The sequence below is a fragment of the Vigna angularis genome, chromosome 1, assembly GCF_016808095.1.
Source record: "Vigna angularis cultivar LongXiaoDou No.4 chromosome 1, ASM1680809v1, whole genome shotgun sequence".
NCBI classification, from domain to species: domain Eukaryota; kingdom Viridiplantae; phylum Streptophyta; class Magnoliopsida; order Fabales; family Fabaceae; genus Vigna; species Vigna angularis.
In genome coordinates, this window is record NC_068970.1 from 36,291,125 (window position 1) to 36,313,558 (window position 22,434).

A 22,434-nucleotide genomic window follows, 5' to 3' on the forward strand; every position below is an offset into this window, starting at 1 on the left:
TGGGCTTGGACCTCGTCCATCAATAAGTGAGTAGAGGACTCGCAATAAGGTTTTGAGGTATGCGATGAGTTTTGTAGAGGAACCTCACAACATATGGGTTTTACAACACGATGTGATGAAAACTTTCGATGTCCAATCAGACTACTAGTGCTTCACAACTAGAAGAGGTTCACGTTGAAAAATTTGCGATTAGTGGAGGCTTGTAGGGGTTCACCACTGGCGGTAGCGACAATTGTGAGATGCAAAGGGAAGATAAAAGAAAAGTGCAAGGGACAGAGAAAATTAAAGTACGAGAGGAAGAGAAAATGAAAGTGTAGGGAAGAAGAAACACTCAAATGAAGTTGAACGAGGGAAATAAGCATGTCTTTTTTTATGTAGGTACTATACATTCGATGATAGTTCTCTATATAACCATCGCTATTTCTCGTTTTTCACACTTTTAACGACGATTATATAGAAAATCATCATTATTTCTACTTTTAACAACGGTTATTTAGAGAAACGTTGATAAAAAAAATCATAGAAATTACAATTTTTCCACTCTATGTTTTTTTACTATGGTGGCTTATTAAACGTAGTCAATCAATGTTGTGAAAAACCCTTTTTTTCACTAATGATAATTTATTACATAATTTTAAAAACTTATATATATATATATATATATATATATATATATATATATATATATATTATCTTAGTATATACTTTTGTAATCCTACTTTTTTTTTTCTTTCACTACCCAATTCACTTATATCTCAAGGAACTTTCCCTCTTATCACAATCTTGATTATTCATTTTTTGTGAGGTTTTGTCCAAATTATGTACTATCAATTTTAAATTTTAGTAAATCAAGTAATTATTAAGTCTCACATTTATTTTTCCTTCTATTTAATATTTTTATTCATTAGTTATTTTTTTCACATGAGAATGTTGGAGTCTCAATTTCAAGTGTTGAATCACATAAACATTTCAATTACTAGGTATTAAAAAAAAGTTATCTTCTTTATTGTCTTTGATCCCTAATTTTTTGTTTCATTTGAAGAATTTTTTGTTTTGCTAAAAAGTATTCATTATCTATGAATGGTTCAAGTAGTTCATTATTTGTAAAGTTTTTTTTTTAGATTTTCAATAAACTTTCCATCTTATTGTACTCTTCATTATACATTTTTTTTCAATGTAGGGTTTAGTTAAATGGCGTATCAAATTGTTATTTAGAAACACATTTGATTACATTTACTTTTTTTAATATATTTTGTTGTTTATTTTTATCAAGTAGAATATTGGTTTAATGATTTTTTATATAATTATTTATATTTTCTAACTCATTCTTCATTTATTGTGGATTAAGATCTGCTGGTAATATGCAATTATTGAGGGATATTATCAACAAATTTTGATATTTGATTTACCAATGCAAATTTTTTCGGTAAGTGAGTTGTGTAATTGTGAGCCAGATATCCATCAGTAATATCTATTGATAAGGTTGTCATAGTTTTTTCTTATGGGTTTTGCCTAACAAATTTGTGTTGTCGATAAGTGAATGAGAGAATTAAAATGAAATTTTGAGATTCAGAGGACATGTTTCCTTCGCCATGTAACAAAGAAGTGTTTATCACGTTTGTCTTCCCCAATTGGCAATTTCCAAGCTCGTTTTTCCCAAAGTGGCCCCAAATTCGTTTTACCAAAGTTTCAATTTACTATACCCTTGTTCTATATATCAGATGGCCTTCAAAAACCTAACTTTGAGTGAAGTTTATGTGTTCTTATGAGGTTGCTAGGCGTCACCACCACTTGCCATCATTGTTAACGTCAGTTGTTGTAGAAAGAAATTATGCCTAAATGCTTGAAGTTCTTGTGAGTGCAAAGAAATTATGTGGATGAAAGTATAATCCTTTATTCTATTTTTTGAATTCAATATGTTCTTTTTTTAATTTTAATTTGCTTTTCTACAATTGCTTAGTGTTTTTATACAAGTATGAAATGTGTCGTTCTACTTTAAAGTAGAAAAGCCAATTACATTTGTTGGGTGCTTGACATTGCTAGAGTAACCTCTTTACACGGTCATCACGAAAGAATTAGACATCTTAACATCTCAAACGCAATAAAAATGATATTTCAAGTTCATAGTATGTGTAATTGATTAAATGTTTTCCCTCTTTTCCAAATAAATAAAAGAGTTAAGTCTTATTGAGTTCCAATTAGCGTAATCTCACATTCTTCCAATAGGGTCCAGAAAAAGAATAAGTTATGATTTAAATCTTTTAAATGTTCATTAGATTACCAACTACCAAAAGAGCACAAAAATTTCTATCTCCATAAAAATCTTTATGTAATGCCTTTGGTATTCGCTTTCAACCATGTGCTTTGTGCACTTTAAACTCAGGTTGCAAGCGCTCATTGTCCAATTAAAGCAATTTATTAGACAATGAGAATTTTTGCAACTTGATTTGAAATTACACATAACACATGCTCAAAAGCTAATGTCAAAGGCATTGAAAGGAGATCTTTATGGAGATAATAATTTACATCCTCTTTTGATAGGTACTTTGTACATATTAATTGAATAATTTATAATTTATCTTATTTGGTATTATCTATATTATTGTAGACAATCGTGAAATATATGCAAGGATGTTTACAAGAATTGCATGCTTCTGTTTGTTGTGTAATATTGGCAAGTTTTGTTCGGATGTAGAGAATAAAGATGTATACATTAGTTGCATATATTACAATTAATGATAGAAAAATTCATCCATGATGTCCTTCTCAACATACCTGAATCATAATTTCATCGATATGTCTGTGTTCATCATCTCTTTTATTATTAACAAAAATATCTTAAGGTTATAATCGAAGGTTGTTCTTCCGTTGATAACACGAACTTAAAGACACATTGTAGGTTTTCAGAAATTACAAGGGATTTCATAAATTTTTCTGTAAGTTTTACATACAAGTAAATTACAAATGAATATTATGTTATTAGTTTTCTAATGGAAAGTACGAGTTATCGACGAATTACCGTTATTACTATCTAATTCTAACTATCCATAATAACATATTTTTTTGTAGTAGCAGTTTTGTAAAGAATTTTCATTTACTATATATAGTAATTTAGTGTCATTGTAAAGAAATTTAAAAGATGAAATCCATTTGTAAATTCAAATTATTATTAGCTTAATTTTTTTTCCTCTGTGAATTTCAGTAGAATTTAGAAAAAGGAAAAAAAAAAGAGACATTCAAAATATTTTAAACTTGAATATTCTTTTCTTTTTATAATTTTTTAAGAAAATTTTTAACTTTATCGACTTTGTTTCGTTTTGCAAAATTAGTAGATGTTTTGCTTTTCATAAAATTTTATTTATTTAATTGTGTAATATTTTATATAACTCATCTCTTTCTATCCAATTGTTATTTGGTACTTTAATTTAAAATTATACAATTATCTTATATTTCTAAATTTTGACATTGAAAAAAAAAAGAATATGCTATTATGATATTGAATATTTGATATTATCATATTTCTTTTGTTATGGTTTTTATTTTTATATAAAAAATAATTAATTGATATTTAGAATAATATAACATGTAGTTACTCTCGATGGAGATGGAGATGGAGATGAAAATGAGACTAAATTTTGTACCAGTTGAATATAAACATAAAGATGAGAATGAATTTTTACTACAAAAATAAGAATGAGATATATGAAACTCATCCTTATTTCATCTTGTTATTATCCCAACCTATTTCAAATAATAAATAAGCCTTGAGCTTTATCCTTTTTAGAATAAACAATTTGTAAGTCTAGGCAACTACATACATCAATATGAAAAAGCATGTTGAACTTAAAAATAATTACGAATAAGGACTTCCTCCTCTACTTTAAACCTCACCAAGACATAAATTTAACAATAATAGTTTTATGATCCTAAGTACGATATTATGCACCTTTAATTGATTATTTTATGAGTACAAGTACTAAAAAACAAAAAACTAAAATGACAACCTCGTAATCTTGCTAACACAATAGTATAATATATTAGAAAATCATAAGTCAGTTTTTTTCACTTTGAGAGCTGTTGTTATTACAGTAAGACATTTGTTACATTGTCTGTATATAAGGCATACGTATACTTACAGTTTATACAATTTTTGAAGTACATTAAGTGATAAGAATATTTCCTTTGTTCTTTCCTTCTATTCTTTCTCTACCGTTCAGTTCCATCAGCAGTACCACTCGGTGCACATAGTTCATCTCCATCAGCGTTGTCGTTCGGTGCAGTCAGTGTTATTCGCTGATTCATTCTACTGATCGGTTTGTGGTCATCCACCGATTAATATGAAGAAGTCACAATATATTACACCTAATGTAACTTATTTGTCTCAACGGAATATACTTATCTTATAAAATATATTTTTATTATTTGTGTTTACCTTTAATGTCGACATCAACTACGAAATAAGTGTGAATATTATGAGATTAAATGCATGCATACAATCATATTTTACAACACTACTATAACTTAAGAAAGGGAAGTAACACCAGTGTAAAATTAACCTACCACATCAGACGTTTTACATCGAATTAACAAGAAAAAATGAAAAAATTGGTATTTACATCAGACACATTTATAGTCCGACTTTAATATCGAGTTTTATATTATTTGAAAGAGTCTGATTTAAATCTCTTTATATTAAGGCAAAATATGTTTATTCTTCCTCGCACTTTCGCGTTGCACTTCCACCATTATAAATAAAACTCAAATATAGTTAAGTGAAAATTTCATATTATAATGATTAAATACAAATTTTAATTTGTACATATTCAATAACTTATGTCACTGACTAAATAAAATATAAAAGATATTTGAATGCGATGGGTTCACTTTTTTTTAAAATATTTATGTATATATCTCTATAGCTTTATTTAGATATCAATGTAAATGTATATTTAAGTTTTACATTGCTTATTTTTATATATAAATTTTAATTTTTTTATAAGTATTTTTTCTTTATTTATTTTAATACATTTTAATTAAGCTAAGAATAATAAGATCTTGGATAAAGTCATTTAATTAGAAAGAAACGTCTTTGCTTAGAAATGTATATAGATAGAAGATTTTTGTTATTGTTATACATGAAAGAAAATAATAGAACTAATAGAATATTAAAAGCAAGCTCATTTTCTATATGGATTATGATTTTATATTATAGAATATGGGTGTAAAAATGTCTTATAATTTTATCTTATAACACCATTTTAACATTTTAGGTGATAGTTATATAGACAGAGAAAGAGAATTGATTTTTTATATTAATTGTTTGATGAACATAAAATTTTTAAAACTTTATTTGATATATGGATTTATAATAAATTTCAAATAATTAACATAAAAAATATTCACACTTTAATGATGGGACTCATCTTACAATTTTGGGGTTTATCATAACTTATGTCTTGAGTATATATGTTGACTCTAAGATATTAGTTTTCCTTTTCTTTTCTTTTTTTCTTTCCGTTTTCTTGGTTGCTTTGCCTTTTTATTTCCTTGTAGAGAGAAAGGAAACTGAGTTATGATTTTGAATATTAAAAATCATAACTTATTAGTTACTTATAAATTGATCTATTAGATCTCCATAATCTCCTAACGAATCAATATTAATATATACTCATCAAACTCATCGATTTTAATTCTTGCAATGTTACAAAATTAAACCTCTTAACTAAGTTTACAACAATTAAAATTAAGCTTGTAAAAGAAGCAACAACAATTACAAAAGCTTGAATCATAGAAACCTAGTGAAAGACTATGACCACTGCTATAATAGTATCAAGAGTTTCTCCAAAGGGAAAGGAAAAAAGAAAAGAGGGTTTCATTTTGATATTCATTTTTATTATTTTAATATTTTAAAAAGGGTGTATTTGTCATATAATTTCAAATATATTAATACTATTCATTGATTAATGAAGTAATATTTTATTTTTCACAATCAAACTATGATAAAATAGGTAAATAGTTGAATTACAATTAAAGTAACTAAGGTTAAGCTTTGATTTGAAGAGTTTGTTATGAGGGAGATTGGTCCATATCTTAATATGGAAACAAAGCTACTATATGCAATTTGTGTCATGTAAACAACTTACATTGTCACATGGTAGCCCTATAAGTCCTCCACTTATTATTGTTGTCTTCTACTAAAAAAAGTGATAAACACAACAACCATTAAAACCAACTTCTCTTTTAATTGTGATCAACCGTTCCCTTATTATTTCCCACAACATAGATATCTACACCACAAAAACAAAACAAAACGCTTTGGTTGTCCCATAAAGACAGCCCTCACGAGCATTGTTTGCACCCACATATTAATATTCTATCCATCTATTTAATTTAATTTAATTTGATTCCAAAAGTTAAGGCTTTGTTTGTTCTAACTCAATGCTGAATAGGCCAGATTATTGTGGGCCATTTCATTACTCTCAAATTATATAACTTTATCTCAAATGCAAATAAAGGTATCATGTTTTTCAATGTATTCCCCATGGGAACTCTTGTCAAATAAAACAGATCACTCGCACCACACCATGCCCCCTTAGTGCCTCATTCAGCAATCTACCCATACATTAAACACACACATGCACAACTTGCAACAAAATCTTAATGGACCTTCAAATTAATCTCATTACTACAAAAATACAAAAAAAAAAATTAAAAAAAAAACTTATCTTTTACTTTATATTCCTTCTTAACCAAGACTATCTTGATATAGAAATATTTAAGTAATTAACTCAATGAAATTTTGAGGAAAAAATGAAATTAACTATTAATTAAAAGTATATATAGATACAAAGTTTGATACCCTAAACCCTAAGGAGTTGTCCTTTTGTTTGAGAAGAATTAGAATAATATTCCTTGTTTAGCGTGCTGTGTTTGTGAAAAACAAATTGCAACCTTTCTCACCGCCCAATAATGCTTCACATGACCACACGTCTTTACACGTATGATTGACACGTGTGAGAATAGCAGTGGAGAAAGTGCGAGAGGTCGGAATTATTATAAGTGGTTAGTGCACGCCAAGAATCTTTTTTGTGGGTTGGGGATTGTGGAATGCTTGGTTTTGAAGTTTGTTCTTCATCATATTTTATATATATAGATATAAACAAAAGTGTTTAAAAACAGCTATAAAAGAAACAAAATGGGATGAATTAATTAATAATTTTCAACATTTTTTATAATAAAGAGAATTAATGAGGCATGTGAAATGTTTTATTTTCTCTAACTATAATGTCTATAGAATATTTGTCAATAAAAGTTTTATGATTTATTATTATTATTATTATTATTGTAAAAATAGTGCATGTGAACTTTATGTTTATTTAAATGCTTACACCTTTTTATGTTCATAATTACTATACCATTTAAAAGTGGCCCAGCACGTGGCCATGTTCTAAGCTCTAGTTGGAGGTTTCTGCAAACAAAATCAGCCAAATCTTAAAAATACTTCTTTTAAAATGTTTGATCAAATACTACACTTTAAAAAGGTTATTAACAAAACTTTACTTTTGTTGCACCGGTGTTATTTCATTGGCTGATGTCGTTTTTGTTATATAGGGACAAAAGATTTATTGGTGTACCCTTATTCTAGGCTGATTTTAATTGTTGTACCCTTATATTTGGCTATATTATGTTTTATAGGTGTATGAATTTTTCTACCTAAAACTCTTTACAAATAATACATGTGCTAATATTTTTTATTTTTTGTAAGTATCTTATTTATTTTATAATTATAGTAAATTTGTAATTTGACTTGACTCCAGAATTTCTTTTAGATATTCACTCCCTTCCACAACCCATTGGCTTGGGTCGGAGAGAAAATCACATTCGTATACTTAATATATCAATCAACAAATTATCTATTATAAGGAAGACATTTTAAAACTCCTAGACAAATATCTCATTTTAAACATATATAATATTAGTGAAATTTATGATGATCTTTCAAATTTAATTGGAACTCTTACAATCTTAAGTCAAATTACACAAATTAAAATAATTTGAGAAAGGTGAGTTTGCCTCACTGTCTTCATGTTGGTTGAACCTTATCTTAATATTTTCCATGAATAGTATATTTGGTTGGTGAGAAAAATAATGCTAAAGATAAAATGAATTGTTTTTATCTATAAGAGGAAATAATGAAGAAGTTGTAATAGTAACTCTGGCAACTTTAGCCAGCAAGTATTTGAGGGAGTGGGAACATATGATACCTCTAAATGAAGTGTGTATGAAGAAGGTCAACCTCACATTGAAGAGGCAAACAAGGTGGTGTCTCATACCTCACTTACATTGCTAAAGGGAGATTTATTCCCTTCCATTTGTAGAAATAAAACACAATATTCATTTCCTTTTCCAATTCAACTATGTACGAATAAGAAAGAAAGACCTTAGTAAGCATTTCTTCTCCTCAATGAATCATTCATTGATAAGAATCTTATATTATAAAAGAAAGAAAATTTAAGAAACAAGATTTCAAATAAATATTTTTTTATAATTAAAATTATTTAAAAAAATAAAATTTAAATGAATTAATTAATTGATCAACATAAAATTTGAAAGAATAATCAAATATTAATAATTAATAGTGATAAAAATATTATAATATAAAAGAAAAAAGATTTTGGATAAATATTTTATTATAATTAAAATCATTTTAATCAATGAAATTTAAATGAATGAACACAACATTTAAAAAACTAATAAAATATCAATAATTAATAGTGATTAAAATATTATATTAAAAAATTTAATTTAAAATAATTGAAGAAAATTCAAAAGGAGAGGGGATTGGCATCAGTCGGGTGGCACTAATGCAAGATGCAACATCAAACATGATAGTAAGGATGAAGTGATAACACAATAGTTGCCTTGTGTAAAGGTTTTAAGGTTCACGGTAGCTGAATTGTGGTGATAAACGAGGTAGTAACGGTGTCGGAGAAAATGTGAGACACTTGTAGGAGTGTGAGTAGTGGCTTGAGGAGAAACTGGAACATGAATGTTGCATAAGCAAAAGGAGAAGATCTTATCATTGGTGTTGATGGCTTGTCTAATCTCCAACGTGATGAGCTCGATCAACAATGGGGGGCAACAGTAACAAAGCTCTAGGTACTAATGATGGTGGATTGCACATGGTTTTATGTTTAGACATTAAATGCAAGATTTAGGCAGAAAATTTGTCAGTAGTAAATTACGTGATTATCGATGAATTATTTCTTCAGTAATAAATTCGTCGATAATTAAAATTTCAAAATATATCGATAAGATTCGTTCGTAATTCAAATTTAACAAAGAATTTATTTTCGTCGATAATTCCAAGAATGAGCTTCAATACCTAGTGTCACAAAAGACAAACCATGATATATTTGATCAATAATGAGCTTCAATACCTAGTGTCGCAAAAGACAAACCAATTTAGAATATCATTTTGAGTATTTTTCATTTCTCATATTCAAATCAATCATCATGTCACTCAAATTATATTGATTCCTTATGTTTACATCTTTACCATTAAAAATAGGTTTATATACTACATAACATTAATCTATTATCATCTAAAAACAAGTATTTAAAATAAATTAAATATAAGGTTTTGAAAATAGAAAGGTGCCTTTTATGTAACATATCTTTGCCTAACTGACTTTCTTTCGTAGGTAAGACATCTTGTAAGTATCGACAGTTAAATTTTGTCAGTAACAAAACAAATCTATTGGGAAACACTAGCGCAAAAAGGGTTTTGACGTATGTGTTTTTTGGCCTTTAACGTCTAAAAAAATACTAACATCACATCAGGAGACGTTAAATTGACGTCAGATTTAAAATATTTGACGTTAATTGATGTTAGTTAATTGACGTCGGACATAGAGCAATATTTGACATCAAACATAGAGCAAATTGACGTTAGATATTACTCTTTGTCCAACGTCAATTAACATCGAATTTCGCCATTGTCAATGTTAATAAACTTTTTTGTTTTTTTTAATTAATTGTGATCCATTTTTACAACTCTACGAGACTTGAAAAGCATAAAAGCAACAAACATAATCCAGTTTTTGGTATTTTATACAGCATGAACTATGAACTATAAGCAAAAGCACAAAAGTTATGACAATAGAAGTATTAACTTTTGATTATTTTGTTTCGATATCTATGGTTATTGGTTTTGGTTGGATTTGTTTTTAACCACTCCTTAGAACTCGTAGTTTAAGAAAAAACACCAAGAGCTCTTACTTTGGGTCTTTGTGAAGTATAAAAATTATTTGGAAAGTGAACAGTAATAGACCTTTAAACGACCATAACATTTGCTCGGGTTGTCCGATTTGCTATTATTATATATTGATTTTCTATTTTTCGTCAATTTTTTTTGTTTTTTCCAAACTTTGCAAAAATATTTCACATTTTTTGTCTAAAATTTTTTGTGGGGGCCTCTCATGATATTTTGGTGATTTGAACAGATTTTCAAGTCATTTCGAGTTGTTTTCGATATACTTTCTATCCTAAAGCTTAGATGTATAACGTGTAGTGTAGTATGAATAAAAAACAAGTTCTTGAAAATAAAAACGAAAACTAACATTCAATAAGGTGGGTTCGTCGGAATAAAGTGTGGACACTAGTGAGAGAGAATAACACGAAAACAATCGGTCAAAAAAAAACGAAAATCATACCTAAAGTAGTTAATCAACATGCATTTGTATAAAAAGAAAGAAAGATTACATGTGTTGGTCATCAAGTTTCATTTGAGAAAAGTATGAGCAGAGAAGAGGGTCTCGTGGTAAGATAAAGTGAATGAATTTTCAACTTCCCACCCAAATTTTTATTGAATTCACTAACATATAATGTCTGATTCTAGGGCATTAGACTTCTTATAACCTTTTGACGTATAATACTAAAGAATTCGACGTCATACGTATGTCCATTTTCACCTTCGCGCCAAGCATTTTCGCGAAATTTACCCAAAAGAACGTCGAACATCTCCATATCCGACACCAATTGACGTGGGACAAAAAATGTCACCGATCATTTTTAACGTTGATTATTCAATGGTTGGACGTTGAACGCGTGACGTTATACGTTATTTTTGTACTAGTAAAAGCCAAATTACGATGGTAAACATTCGTTGGAAAATCGCTCGTTAGTAAATTTGATCAATGGATCTTCATAATTTGTTAGTATTATTGACGATAAAGAATTCGTCGATAAGTCCACGAATTCGCTGGCAATTATTGATGGCATGTTCATCGATAACTAAAATGTGTGTTGAAATTTAAACGATACAATTTTGTCAGTAATTAACGAAAGACATGTTTTGTCGTTAATTACAACATCTTCTTAACAATTATTGACTAATATATAAGTAATGTTTTCGTTGTAATATATATGTTGGTTTGGTTGTACACAAGTTTTTTGGGTGAAGATGTAAAACTAAATTGTGTAGCAAAATAACTTTAAATAAGCGATAGACAATACCAATGAACATATTTGTCGGTAATTACCGAAGGCATTTTTCTTCATTAACTGCAACATCTTTTTCTTAACAATTACCGACAAATATGTTCATTGGTATTGTCTATCGATTATTTGAAGTTATTTTACTACACAATTTGGTTTTACATCTCGACCCAAAAAAGATGTATACAACCAAACCAACATATATATTACAACCAAATATTTGATTAATAGAATTTAAATGTAAGGAATTTTTCATCGTTAACTACAACATCTTTTTCTTAACAATTATCGACGGATATGTTCCTTTGTATTGTCTATCAGTTATTTGAAGTTATTTTGCAACCCAATTTGGTTTTACATCTAAAAAAAACATGTAGACAATCAAACCAACATATATATTACAACCGAACATTTAAATAATAGAATCTAAATGTAATGTGTAAATGTACAAATTCATATTATCTAAAAATTAAGAAAGGTTGCATGAGAATGTTAATATTAATGACAACGTATTTAATAATCCTTATAATTAAAATTTAATGCATCATGTGCATTTTCATCCTCTTAATCATTTTGTTGGTCAAGATGTGGGTATTGCTAGTGGACCTAGTGTTGTTGTTTTTAGTCTTAATCTTGTTAGTGTTGTTTTTCCTAGTGTTTGTCAACATCGATACATCAAGGCAAGTTGAAAATACAATCGTTTGGCGTTCTAAGTTACTTTATCCAATGAAAAATTGACTTAGTTTCATCTGTGGTTAAAATGTAATTCACTTTAGACTTTAACATTTTCCTATGATCTTCTGGCTTCAACTCTAGGTGTATTCACTTGCAATAATGTTAAATCCCTTCTTTTTTTATTATTTTATTTTGTCTTTCCACTCACATTCATCACAATATTGAAGATGATATCGAAGAAGTTTTATTCAATGTTCATTACATCAAGATTATGTCATAACAAATTATCTTTATAATATGGAAGATCCCAAAAATTGTTTCTTTTCATATCCATCTATCTTTATCATGGTGTTAGCCCAGGAGGTGGTCCATTTGTTTCACTCTTGTCCAAACTTGTAATGGTGTTAGCCTAGGAGGTGGTCCATCTATTTCAACTTGGCCTTTTCAAAAGGCTTTAAAATTTCTCCTAAAAGAATGGTCATTAGGTAAGAACCTACAATTTGAGTCAAACCAACAACTTTTTTTACCATAATTTACTCTGAAGGAATTATTATACTTCATACAATGCGGACAAGCTAATCTACCGTGTGTGCCCCAACTAGATAACATCACATAAGTAGGGAAGTCATTAATAGTCAACATCAGCTTGTCCCATCATAAAATTTTGCTTCCTTAAAACATCATTCATCAAAATAACAACCTACAACTTTTTCAAATCATCATTTATAGGCTCTAAGTAAACATCAATAAATGCCTTTGAATTAAATGGCCCTTGTATTAAACAACTCAAAAACATTAAGGTTTTGACATACACAATTTAGGAGGAAGATTGTATAAAGTAACAATCATGGACCAATACGAATATGGTGAAGATGAAGTGTGAATGTACAGGTTAAATCCATCCAAGCATAGATTAAGTCATACATTGCATTGACTAGATGCAAATGTAGGATGTTTACGATCAAAGTACTTCCAGGCTTCACCACTAGATAGGTAGCATAACATGCCTTGAAATTTGTTTTTGATGATGCCAATACATATTAGGTCTAGTTTTCATCGAAGCAAACATTCTATGTAATCTTGAAATTATAGGAAAGTAGAACATGGACTTAAACCATAATTTGTGTTTTGTGCATTGATCCAAGATGGATTGGGTGATACCTTTCTTTATGACAAATTTTATATTCAAACAATGTTGCATCTTTTTTTCCATTATCATTGTCAAAAAAGAACATGCATCCACTCACACAACAATCAATCTCCTTAGCCTCCAATTCCAACTTTGATAGAAACTACTTATCAACATAATAACTTTTTGGAAATCTCATATTATTTGGTGTGACATCTAACAACATTTGTGTGAGGGACTCTAAGCATTGCTTGGGAATGTTCCAATTAGACTTGCAAGCTAGAAATCTAACACATATTGAAACTTTAGAGTCTATCGCCCCTTCAGATAATAGTTGATTTGCATATGCCAACAAATAAACTTTTCAACTACTATAACAAGACTCCGTCAAACCACTTCTACCATTATAACAACAATCATACATCCAAGCACAACTCAAAGGAACATCATCCATGTTCTATAATAAGGGAATGAATGAAATAGTTGTCCAAGTAATCTTGATCTAATAAAACACATTATTAAGACAAAGTCATAATGAATTAAAACAAAAACAACCATCATAAGGTGGAAAACTTAAGCAAAAGACACTTCATCCTTCTACCTTGTTTCTTTGAATCTTAAACATTATGTGATGTAGCGAAATATACCTCTAGTTTTTGGGTTGGTATTGATTATATCCTATTAAATTTTTGTATGCCTATTTTCAGACACCAATGGGAACTGGACACCTTCAGAAGGCACAAGAATAATGTTTCATGTGTTATGTTCCATTCCAAACAACATATCATTATGCCAAATTTTGAACATAAAAGTATTCAAATATAAACCTAAAATATTGATTCTTGTGTTTCTATGAGTTCTTAATGCCAAGAGAAGTAGAAGTACTTTCGTTTCTAAGGCTGAGAGAAACGTAAGAAGTCTAATATGGGACTTCTTAAGTCCTAATACTACTTAAGTCCAATATGAATTTAAAAACTAAAACCTAAGACTACTTAAGTTGAATGTGGGACTTAAATACTAAAACTTAAGACTACTTAAGTCTAATGTGGAGCTTAAATACTAACACCTAAGACTACTTTACTCCAATATGGGACCATTTTCACCATGCACAAAAAAAATAGTAATCAACACTTATAGTAGTAAACAATAGTAAGACATGTTTTATAGAAGTATGAACTTAATGTTCTCATTTAAAGAAAAAAAGTAAATTCCATGTGATGAGTGCATGAAATTGGTAGATTACCCTTCTTGCATGTTCATCATGAAAAAATTGGACTACTTAACATCTTAAACCTAATAAATGAAATCCAAGTTCACATTGTGTGTGCTAGATTTAATGATTTGCCCCCTTGTCCAAATAAATATTGAACACCCAAGGAAGCACAATAGGCTATCTCTCAATTTCACCTTCTTCCAATAGAGTTTGGAAAGAGTAACTTTCCAATTTAAATCTTTTAATCTTGAGTAGAATGCTAACTATCAAAAGAGTATGTAAATCCTTATCTCCACAAAGATCCATATGCAATTTCTTTTACCTTCACTTTTAAGCATGTGTTGTGTGCAGTTTCAACCCATGCTAAAACTTCTCATTGACCAATACAAATGAGTGTTTGCAACATGAGTTGAAAGTTTACATAAAACATGCTCAAAAGCGAATGTCAAAGACAATATAGAGAGATCTTTATGGAAATAGGGATTTACATTCTCTTTTGATAATTGGTAATCTACTCAAGATTAAGATATTTAAATTACAAAGTTACTATTTCCACACTATTCGAAGAAAGTGATATTGAGCTTATTGAAACTCAACAAGAGACAAACTATTGAACTTCCATAGGTGTTTAATATTTATTTGAAAAAGAGTAAAAAATATTTAATCAAGCACGAAGAATGTGAACTTGAAATGTCACTCTTATTGAGTTTAAGATGTTAAGTTATTCCTTTTTTCATGATGACCATGTAAGGAGAGTACTCTAACCATCTTAGACACTTGTCACATACAATCTTATGGGGAACCATGAAATCATATGTCCATTCATTTTCTTTGACCATAAACTTATAGACAACAAAAAACAAAGGAACACGCTAAAGTAAAAGACAACCAACTCAATACATAAACTACGAAAACAATAAGCAACAATTGCATTTTTAGACTAACAAATTGAAACTAATTTCTAAACTATGTAAGAATCATCAAGTGAATAAAGCCATATAAAACTAAACTAACATAGTAAAAGCAAACACAAATTCAAAACAACAAGGCAAAAAATAAAAAATAAAAAATTAGACCAATAGTAGTTCGAATACAAAACAGAAATACCACAATAAAAAATTAAGAAAAACACAAACACCAACATAAGAAAAATGGAATGTCAAATAAGTCTGAGTACAATATATCATATTTAAGAAATTGCACACTTCAAAAATTACAATCTTAACAAATTGTAAACTTAACAATTACACCACAACATTAGAAAATCATTTGCCTTGAGTTATACTCATACAGACTCAGTACATTTTCGCTAAACAAAATTAGTCCACAAAACACAAAATAGGAAAACATAAAGGTGACCAAACACACTTAATAGACTAAGAGAAATATTTGAAAAAATCAAACATAGGAATCACGAGCATAAACATATACTCAAAATTTTCCCTTTTTTGTAAACCAAAACTACACATTATCGTCAACTTTTCATACAACACAACAAATTCCAAATATGAAAAAACCTTACCTTGACGATCAATGACCAGTAGAAGTGGTGGTGCCACCAATGAATTTAAGACCAAATGTAACTATTTGTTGGATATTTAAAGGCGAAATCGATTTCAGATAATAGGTAATAGGTAATTGGGATTGAGAAAATAACAAAGAAAGTACATCAACTTTAGGAAAATTGAATTTGAAAAAGATGGTTTAAATGAAAACCTAATTTAATTTTGTAGAAAAAATATTTTTCGTAAAAAGGAAAAAACAAAAATGTCGAACAAGAAAGGAAGCTTAGTATATTTAATATCAAATTTTGACTCAATTTCATCCTCTCAATTATCGATAGAAACATCCATTAGTAACACAAATTCAAATTTCTTATTATCCAGAGTAAACACCTACACATCATTGTGAATCCAAATATTTATTGATAACAAAAATTGTAATATTTTAAGTTGATTTTATCAAAAAAATTCGTTACTAATGAAAAAAAATTTCATAACTCTATAATTATTAATATGAAATTCATCACTATAGTTTTGATATTATATATATATATATATATATATATATATATATATATATATATATATTATATCTATGGAAAATTTAGCCTCATCAATACAAATCTAATACTTTAATAACATTCATGAGTTTATATATGCACTTAATTTACCAATCAAATATCTATAGGCATAAATCAATTACAATAATTAATACATGTTATAAGGTATTATATTGTATTATACTTGACTTTACTCAATGAGTAAATGAACAATAATCATTCGCAAAAAAAACAAAATATAATAATAATAATTCTACTCACTAAAAAGTAAATAATAATCATTCTTCGTAGAAATAATTCAATACATAAACCACTTTGCTTATATTATATTTTTAATTCCCTTGTGATATGCACTTTGCTTTTAAAATTCCCATAAGCTTAAGAAAAAGCATAAATGCAATTATTGTGTCAGTAAATATACCTGATACCGCTTTGTTTATTTTATTCTTAATATTTGCATAATTGAGATTCATTTTAATGTCTTTGTCGTACGAAAGAAATTTTAAAAAAAATAATTTTAAAATATATAAAATCTTAATTTGCATATTATTAATTGACTCCAGAATTCATGATTATCTTAACGAAACCTCTCAATTTAGTTTCCGACATAAAGTTTGTTTGATCTTTATTAGAAGTTTTTTCACTAGGTTAATTTTTATGATTATTTTACTTTACACTTACATTATTTATTAAATATTTATTTTAATAATTTTTACGTTGATGTTATATATATATATATATATATATATATATATATATATATATATATATATATATATATATATATATATATATATATGGGTTTGCTAACGCACATACTACTGTTTTTCAGTTGATATATTTTAGCAATGTATACTGGATTTTAGTAGACAAAAATATCCTTATATATATCATGGATTCTAACTTTTAAGGTTAAGGATATTTTAATAATTTTCATTCTCAAAACTAAAAAAAACCACTAAATCCTTACTCACCTCTCTCATTCCTCTCAACTCTTTCTCTTTCATCTCTCTCACTCCAATCTTTTTTCTGTCACGGTAGGGATGGCAGAGAAAAGGTTGAAGTGAGAGAGATGAAAGAAAAAGGATTGAGAGGAATGAGAGAGGTGAGTAATGGTTTAGGTTTCTTTTTTTTAGTTTTAAGAATGAAAATTATTAAAATACCCTTAACCTTAAAACTTAGAATCCATGATCTATAAGGATATTTTTTTCTACTAAAATTCGATATACATTGTTAAAATGTATCAACTGAAAAACAGGCGTACACACTTTAAAGGAGGGTTTGTGAATTGTTTGTGAGAAAGAACAATTGATGTGTTCCTTTAAAGGTTGAAGAATTTATCAACTCAAAGGAGGGTGTTAAAGATTAAAAGGAAATATTCTTTGAAACTAGCGAAAATGGAGAAAAAAAACAGAAGTAAAAATTGAAAAAAAAATGTAGAAAATAATATATTTTTAATTAGAGTTTCCTCTCAACCTTCTTAAACAACTTTTGTTATATTGTTACAGGTAAGATTGTGTACTTCAAAAGTGACTTAATTTACTTGTGCTTTATCTTAACTTTTCACTTCATAACCAGATTTGCATACTTCAAATTTCAACATTAAAAATATCAAGAAAAAAGGAAAAAGATGTATTCAATTTTTTTCTTCCACGATCTCCATCCATTTAATAGTATGTATGTGTTAAAATTATGATTGAAATTTTCATATGTTTATTTATTTGAATGAAGTCATATATTACAAATAACCACAAGATTATTGTAATTAATAAAAATTTCATATAGAAGCTTTTGTTAAAATTATAATTTCATGTACTAAGAGCATCCAAAATTATTTATCTTAATCTTGTAGGTATTACAAGGATATATATATATATATATATATATATATATATATATATATATATATATATATATATATAACTACTAAAAACAAAAATACTCTCCGAACTAAGTTGTTAGAATGAGTTTTTAATTTAATTTTATCAATTTTACCAAGTTGTTGTTAAAGTGAGTTTTCAACTTAATTTTGTAAATATTACCACAAATGATATTTAAAATTTATTTTCATTAATTTCTTTTATATAATAGGAGTGGTGAGGCCAATCCATTGCAAAATGTGGCAATTTGAAGTCTCTTATGATATATTAAAAATTCAAGTTTAAAATTTTTTTATGTATTTTTTTAATTATTTTTGGATTTTAAAAAGATTAAAACATATGTTTATTATTATTATTATTATTATTATTATTATTATTATATAATTTTGTCTTCCTAGAAAATTAATAATCAAATAAAATTTAAAGTAAGCAAATAATATTTTATATTTTTAATTATTTTTCTACTTTAATTGATTTTTATAAAATAATAATTTTATAAGATTGTTTGTGTAACATTCCAATTTTCATAATGTTCAATTATTATATGATTCTTCGCATTTTTAATAATACAAAAGAGTTAACTCAAGAAAATATATAAATTGTTATTACAATTATCGAGATATAACATATAATAGCAAAATATATATATATATATATATATATATATATATATATATATATATATATATGGTCTTACAGTATAAAAGATATACCACATTGAACCAAAAGTGTAATATAATCTATACAAAACAAAAAAATAAAGACTCTAAGCCTCAGTTTCACCACCCGTTAGCACCTACTCACCAAAGACATCTCCCTCTTCTCACACTATTAAGATGATCATTGTCAAAGAAAAAACAACACACAAACACAAAAAAAAACAGAAGTGTAAGCTAAAGTACCAATGAACATTCATACAATTTGAATAATTAATATCTCAATAATTCTTAAAATCAAACAATACAAAAATAAACATATCAACTCTAGACTTTGATCATTCGTATACATGTATTGATGTCAGACTCATCGGGACGTACTCCGTGTGTGGTGAAACAACTTGCCTACATCAAACTACCACACATCAAGGTTAATTCGTTAAACATTTTTAGCCAATACATGAGCATCAGACTAAGGACCTCCTATTACTCTTCACGAGATAATCATCATTTTCTACTTGAGATTGGAAGTTATTAAGAGTGTCAAAATCATCCCTCAATCCTAAAGGCTCTACTTCGATACATCACACTACCAAACAATAATAAGAATTTCTCCATGGAATCCTTTTCACAACATACTTAATTCACACTTTCCATTTCATTAGAACATCATCATACATATAACACATACATGAGTACTATTATCCATTCTAACTATAAAATAAACATTCATCGAATCAATTTACATAATTCTAAGCCAAATCAAGAATAAAAAAACATAGAAAATAAACACTACTACAAAACAGGGAGTGCCCCATGCTCAAACCCTCGCTCGACAACTCAAACCTCTCACCCAACAAATTATAGGAAAAAAAGGTTTAGAATTGTGAGGGAAAATTGGTGCTCAATGTCCTAGAATACCACTCAACGCCCAAAAAAAAGTGGCTCATTGACTTAGGCAGCGCTCAACGCCCAAAAATATGAGACTCGATAGTTTTCTAGCACTCAGTGTCATACTAAAGCCGCTTAGCGCTATACTAAAAACCAAGAACTTCATTTCTGCGAATTGGGGAACTAGGGACCAGTTCAAATGACTAAATTCGTATTCCTAACTCAATGGAGAGTTCTAAAATAAGTTTTGACGTCAAATTGAACACCAATTCGCTCAATTGATTCAGAATCACTTATTCCTTAATTCAACACTAAACCATTAACTCATATATCAGATTTCACATATTTCAGATAATATTTTAATGAACTAAATGGCTAACTAAGTCCTGATTGACTCAAAAACAAACTTCAAACATTTGGTTTCTTCTTAAATAAACTCCTCTAGAATTTCACCTGTTTAAACCCAAAATTTTAGATAAAAAACCAACCATTTATCTAACCTATTATCAAACTAAAGTTCAGTAGCTAATTGATCAACCAAACCAGCAACCTATCATCCACATATCGTCAAGAATTAAACATAATTCAGCAAGCAATCACAACAAGTCTCTTCCAACACACATTTATATTAAGTTTAGGAAATTATACCACAACAAAACAGAATCTCAAACAAGCTTAATCTCTAAATCAAACTCAAGCATACCAATTCAAATTATCAAAGCACTAAAACAATATAAAAGAGGTATTTAGCTTGTTACACCTAATAGAAGCTTAAACAACTCAAAAGGACCTAAAATCGTTTTTTGAGCTCAAAAAGCTCTATTTGTAGTTACAAACCACGAAATCATGATTAAGGTACTTGGTTAGAACATTGATCAACATATAACCTAATGGAAAATTTAGATGACACATGCATTGTAAAACTGCTTACATGTATAGGAAAAAAATGGGAAAACTAAAGAAAAGAGCAGAAACTAACTTACTCTTTTGCAAGAACTATTCGCTAGACTATAAGATATTGTCATGGTGATCACTTTGGTACCCTCTGGTCTTCAAACAGATGACCCAACAGATAAAAATCAGAGAGAAATGAAAACTCTAGAGGAAATTGTTTTTAAAGAGATAATGTGACTTGAAATAATGAAACTCATCCTATAAAGTTTCTATTTATACTTTTAACTTTTGTCATTAAAATATTCAAGTTTTGTTAGTTAGGACACACCACAAATTTTAAAAGATAATTTTTCTAGCATCTTATCGTTTTTTTTTATTTTGATAATAGACTCAACATTTTACTAACATAATTTTGTAGAAAGGCTTACAAAATAAAAATGAAGAGAGTAAAAAATTAAAATATTTTAAAATGATTGACATGTTATTATCTTTCAAATAATATAAAGACCATATTAACTTCTTTTAAATTAATTAATAATTGAATTGAGATAAAAAATAAATAAACTATCACCTTAAAAAAAAACCTTTTCAAATATTGAGTTCTAAAACTAGTAGTACGTATTTAGTGAGAGGACCACCATAGGATATAATTATTTTAGGTAACGTTGTTTACATAAACATTTAAGTGGATGTAATTTATGGATATAATTTATTATGTTGGATACTTTTAAGAATTTAAATTGTCTTATTCTTTGTTTATATATATACTAAATTCTAAATAATTATAATACTTATCTTAAGAAATATATTTTCTGTTTATGTTAACTTACATAATCAAATTGTATAAAAAGGATTTATATCTACCAATATAGTATAATTGATGTACCAAAATTAAAGATTCATCTATAGAAAAAATATGTGAACAAGATAAGATAATCCTACTTGTGTTTTGAAAATTATAAAATGCATCCTCTTAAGAATTATAAGTGTTATTTTACACATTTCTCTTGTGGAAAATGCAATCCCAAACGCAAAGCCAAGTTACAACAAGTGAAAGAAGCCTAGTCTAACTGTATTCTTCAGTCATGCTAACGGAACGTTCCTATCCTTTTATAGAAAATATAAAGACCTCTAAGCATGGAAACAAGCTCGGTGCAAATTAAAAAATATATTTAAATATTTACTCCATTTTAATGCAATCTAAGGATTATAATTTTTTTCATTTTATTCCTCTTAATAAACTTTTTTCTCACGTGCTATACTTCCTTTATGTATATGTTAGAAATGACAGCAGATAGTGTAAATATTAAACTGAGTCAGTGCTACCGAAATAGTGCGTTTTTATTCACAAATTAAGCACCATATATTAAACAAAATAGTTTGGCCAAATAATAAGTGATCACAATGATTATCCTTAAACAATTTAACCCTAAAGTTGGACAACAATAAATTACGTCCATGTTCTATATTTTATTTACTATAAAAAAAACTTGTAAACATGAATATAAATTAAAAAGCATTTCAGCCTTTTGCAA